This window comes from Copadichromis virginalis, linkage group LG2 (genome assembly GCF_057382275.1).
Source record: "Copadichromis virginalis isolate Kocher_CV1m ecotype Utaka linkage group LG2, C_Virginalis_male_GT1.1, whole genome shotgun sequence".
NCBI classification, from domain to species: domain Eukaryota; kingdom Metazoa; phylum Chordata; class Actinopteri; order Cichliformes; family Cichlidae; genus Copadichromis; species Copadichromis virginalis.
The window spans coordinates 693,589-699,079 of record NC_140619.1 but is presented as its reverse complement, the minus strand read 5'-3'; the positions used below and the strand labels follow the sequence as shown (position 1 = coordinate 699,079).

The 5,491-nt window shown below is 41.4% G+C and overlaps 1 long non-coding RNA gene across 1 annotated transcript; it reads left to right on the top strand.

Annotated features, from left to right (window-relative positions):
• Window positions 1-2,992: 2,992 nt before the first annotated feature.
• Window positions 2,993-4,238, top strand: LOC146716690 (uncharacterized). Its single transcript, XR_014922118.1, has 3 exons — window positions 2,993-3,071; window positions 3,731-3,812; window positions 3,987-4,238. It is a non-coding gene; the product is annotated as an uncharacterized LOC146716690 (long non-coding RNA).
• The last annotated feature ends 1,253 nt before the right edge of the window (window positions 4,239-5,491 follow it).

Below are 5,491 nucleotides of genomic sequence, written 5' to 3'. Positions count from 1 at the left end.
TCGCCAGCATTTTGGTTTGTACTCAAGAATTTTGCGAACAGCTCATCAACGTCATCTACAGTTCCATATGCAGAATCAAGCAAGCTCAAAAAGTCTTTGAGGCTGGACAAGGGACCCAATTGTTTAACAATGTTTGCAGCTGGCGGTAAGAGGCTGTCAATGATCTTCCGTACTACTTGTCTTTCAGGAACAGAAGAATCTGCAAGATAAAACTCAACATGACTTCGCCAAGTGTCATAGTCAACCTCCGTATTAGGGCATGGAGTTTTTCCAGAAAAGGACCTGAATTTTACAGAGCTTGGATAGGATTGGGACATATCAGTACTTTTGACAATGTGCTCCACAATGACCCTCTGGACTTCAGGTGTGGTCAAGTGTTCAGGGTTCAAAATAGGAGCTGGTCTGTCAGTAAGGGAAGGATTGATGGTGTCAGTGGTCAGAGTGGGTGGGATAGTTTCACTGCTTGGTCGTCTCAAAACAGAACCAGGTATTAAAGGGACTGGGTCATCTACTGAAATGACCTTAGAGGGGGCTGTACCCTCCCTTTCCCCAGCAGAGGCCTGAAGTTTGCTAAGTTCACTAAGTAGCATTTTCTCATAATCTACCCCACTCACCTTAGCAATACCCTTTAAATTAGAAAGGTAAGACTCTGTAGTACTAGCCGTTAGCTTAGCACTGTAAATTGGGGATAAGAGTTGGATGCTGTGAACTACATTTGGGTCAGATGTTGTTCTGTGACAGGGTAGTTCACCCTGAATCGACTCAATGGCTGTGCCATACTCAAACTCAACTATAACTGTATCTTTAAAGTCAGGGTCAGAACTAGCAATTTTCACTGTTCGTGCAATAGAACCATAGTGTTGCAAAAACTTAACAACTTCTTCATCAGTCTCTGTACCAGAAAACCCACTGATTAGTACAGCATTTGGTACCTTGATACGTTCACGTTCAATGACATCCATGTTACTTCAGTGGAAAAATGTGCAAAAATTGTCATAAAACTGCCAACTATGTGCCAATGATTGGATTAAAGGCATTAAATAGCCAAACTCCTCCTGGCTGGCTCGCCACTTTTATGTAACACCTGCTTAGTATAGTAGGGTTAAACTTATAGACTAGATTCGAGAGGAGTAAAATAAATTTGAGAGAATTGAGTGTTGAACAGCCGGCAGATTTATTACAATGTTACAGTGGTGCAATAATCCAATGTAAACAGCATAGAAAATTAACAGAAGATCAACAGAGAAGAGCGCTCTTTTGAAAATAACAACAAAATAAAATAAAATAAGTAGTCTCTTTAGACCTGACTCCTGATGAGCAGGATATTGGGAGTTCAATAGTTTCCCAGAGAAACAATCCGTATGAAGTAAGCAGTTTTTGCTCTTGCTTATCTGAAATCCTGCGATTTGAAGTAATTCAGACTGTAGCTCTACTCCTGCATCCAGAACAGCTGGCCACACTGCTTTTGGATTCGCCAAGAGTTTTCACAGGGTCTGGCTCGCCATCCATATCCAGAACCACTTCAGATCCAGGATCACAAAAAACCAGTCGGAATTCCCAAGAAACAAATACACGCTCTGCCTGGTTTTGGTCGAGAGTAAAACACATAAAGGTCTTGTGTAGCTTGTTATTTGCTCTCGGTGTCTTGCTCCGTTTTGCCTAGCTTAATGCAGCAACGTGCTTTTGTTGCATTCACTGAACTACGGAAAATCAAAGTGTGTTCAAGGGGTGTCGGAAATAATAATACCAGGTAAAAACAAGAAAATACTAGTAACCATGTCTATAGGGGTTACACATGTAACAGAGGCCACACATAACAGAGGACACACTCTCGACCTACTGATCTCCAAAGGCCTGAGCATTTCAAAGGTTACTGTGTCTGATGTGGGCCTGTCTGATCATTACTGTGTTTTCTTTGAAAGTAAAATCTCAGCCCACACAAATATATCAACAACAGTGATCACAAAACGGTGTATAACTGAACACAGTAGTGCAATTTTTAACCAGGTCTTCCCATTAACACCTGGCCTGTCCGGAGGGTCAGTCAATGAGCTCGTCAATAGCTTCAATGCTAACATGTTAAATGTAATGGACACTATTGCTCCCATTAAGGTGACGGTTATCTCTGGAAGGAAAAAGTCTCCATGGAGAAACTCCACACTGGTGAAAAATGAAAAAAGAGAGTGTAGGAAAGCTGAGCGCAGATGGAGAAAAACAAACCTCCAGGTTCATTATGACATTTGTAAAGAGAAACTTCACAATTATAATTTACAACTGAGGAATGCAAGGAGGTCCTACTTCTCTGACATCATCACTAAAAACAGCCATAATGCTCGGGTCTTATTTTCTACAGTTGACAGGCTAACAAACCCTCCTGTGTCAGTGGCAGCTGAACTTCATTCAACCATGGCCTGCAATGACTTTGCCAAATTCTTCACTGAAAAAATCCAAAAAATTAGACAAGCAATTGGTACATCAACAGCAGATCCAGGATATGTACTGTGTCCACCAAAAAACTGTTTAAACACCATGAAACAGTTTCAACCTATTAACAGCAAAGACCTGGAGGACATCTTACGGTGTGTTCACACCGAACGCGATAGAAGCAGGCGGAGCGTCAGGCTTACATGTAAAGTCAATGGAAAGGCGCACTGACCCGCGATTGCGGCTCCCGCGAAAATTCGGAAGCAGATTTGCGTCGCCAAAACGCCTGAAACGCGCGTGAGTGTAGCGCGTTTCAGGCGTTTGACTCGCGAAAAAAACCACGCGCGTGAGTTTATGTGTTGCATTTTGTGCATACACGCGTTTCGCGTCCCCCGCTCGAGTTGGAAAAATCTGAACTCCAGCGTCAAATCGCGCCGCGACAACCAATCAGGAGCCTGGTGACGTGGCTGTTACCTAGTTCAAAGGGGCAGATCCAGCCAAAGCCCTTTATTCTTCAATAGAAGGAAGGCTAATAAATGCCGTAGCAAACAACCCGGAGCCATACGACACCAGCTGCTTTCTGGACCGAGACAGGAATATAAAGGACCGAGCTTGGAGGAAGATATGTAAAGAGATCGGGCAACCTGGTAAGTTCATTCATTTTTCTTAAGTTTTCTCTAAAGTTTTCACTGACCCGGGGAAGCCGCACAAAAGCTAGCAAGCCACCGCTATTTTCCCACTGACGTACAAATACCGTTCTGCTTTTATGCATGTTGTCATTTAAGAATATATTTTATTGTTTATTAATAAACAGCTCACAGTGGTCCCGCTGTTCATCCGTCACTGCCTCTTTTTTTTTTATTTTGATTTTCTTTTTTTGCACCGGACAGCATTGCATTCTGCAGCCTGATTGACAAATCTCCTGCGCTTGCCAAATTTATCACGTTTGGTTTTGATAACCATCACGTCCAATAGAAAAAACAGCACAAAATCACCCATAACTATGAGCCTCATTCGGAAATAGACACCTGCACCGCGAGGGAAAAAGGCGCACGAAAGTTGCAGGCAGATGAAGACAAACCGCGGCATATTAATACTTTTACGTTTTGCAATCTACAAAGGTTTGCACTTTGAGAATCCATTGTGAGAACTGTGACCAATGTTCATGTGTGTGGAGAAAACAGTGTATAAAGTGCGTGGCCAGGGGCTAGTTATTCTGAGAACCCCTGCTGCAATAAATGAGGGACCACTGTCTACTCTATGATTATTATATTCAACCTGTTAACATTTAATACTGTATTGATAGAACCAACTGATTCTGCAGCAGAGCATCCCCAGTTGCTTCTCCTGGCTCCCCAGTCCCTGAGCTCCTGCTGCTGCACCCACAGGTATGTACAGCAAGCACTGATACCTTTTTAGTCGGTGGGATTGCCTGTGATCACCTTTACTAAATATCTACAACCAATCTGATTATATCCTGTTTTTGGTTTGTTTTTTTCAATGTTGAAATTAAAATCTAGTAGCAGCCTTCTCATTTCTTTCTGTTTTGTGCTGTTTTACAGGCCCACAGGGGAGGACGGCTCCGAGGCAGATGAGGGACGGGTCCCAGGACGGTCCATCGGTGGTGGAGCTGGAGCCACACCAGTCTCCAATGGAGCAGTTCCTCCTCAGCCTGGTTCCTGCTCTGGAGAGCAGCTGGTCCTTTTTATTCCTGTCTCTCTGTAAATACTTATATTTTATATATTTATGCTTAATGTATTTCTGTGTGAGAATTTTAATATTATTTCAAATAAATGTTTATAATGACTAATGTCTCAGTTCTACTACACAGCAAATGTTGGCACACGACTTGACACATGTAGAATTTATTTCATATTATACTAATGACAAAATATACTGATACAGTGGGATGCAGAAGTTTGGGCAACCTTGTTAATAGACATCATTTTCCTGTATAAATCGTTGGTTGTTACAATAAAAAAATGTCAGTTAAATATATCATACAGGAGACACACACAGTGATATTTGAGAAGTGAAAAGAAGTTTACTGGATTTACAGAAAGTGTGCAATAATTGTTTAAACAAAATCAAGCAGGTGCATAAATTTGGGCACCACAAAAAAGAAATGAAATAAATATTTAGTGTATATCAATGTGTGTGTCTCCTATATGATATATGGGGTGCCTTTGTCTGGACGTGCTTCCCATCCAGAGCTGCACAGCACAGAGGGAAGTTCCAGCGCTCCTGGAATCCCTCTGTGATGGACCGCCAGTCTCCAGGTGAAGGCACAGCCATGAAGTCGTCCACTAGACAGTCCCAGATGGCCGTCGCTGCCTGGGGGGTGATCTGGCTCACCGTGGACACACCGACTCTGTAACTGAACGCTTGGTGCTGAAGGAGTCCGCGGTGACAAGGAACCTGGACAAAATTGTTCAAAATCAGTATTATGTGTACTGCAGTTACAAAATACATTATTCAAATTCCAAAATACTTTGGTGATGTCAGATTTAAATCACAAAACTTAAATCTTACATAAAACATTTTGTAATTATAAGGATAATTACAAAATGTATATTAGATAATATCTAAAACAGTTGTGTTTTATTTTAACTTTAACATATCATAATTTGATTGGTAGCAACTTTTGCCACTACAGTGAGCCAATCACTCATAATTCCTAAACATGTCAATCAGGTAGGAATGAAGTGAGACATTAATAGAAATAAAGAGTTGTGTGTTGACATGTAGCCCTTTCCTTGCTTAAATCATTAATATTTTTGAAAAATTAATCTGTGATAAGACAGCTTATCAAGATAGAACCATGTAACTAAAGATGAACCAAACTGTTCACAGTTTTATCTAACTCTGTTTTAATAAAGGCTGGTGACCCCTGTTATAGAGTCTGACAGCTGCAGGGATTATATACAAATATTCAACTATCCCAGAATTAAACCAGGTCTAAATAAAAAGGAGTGAGTATCACTACAAAGGTTAACTCAGTGGTCCTAATGCTACAGTTTGATATCAGCAAACACCGAGCGCATACATTGATGTGACACCACAGCCA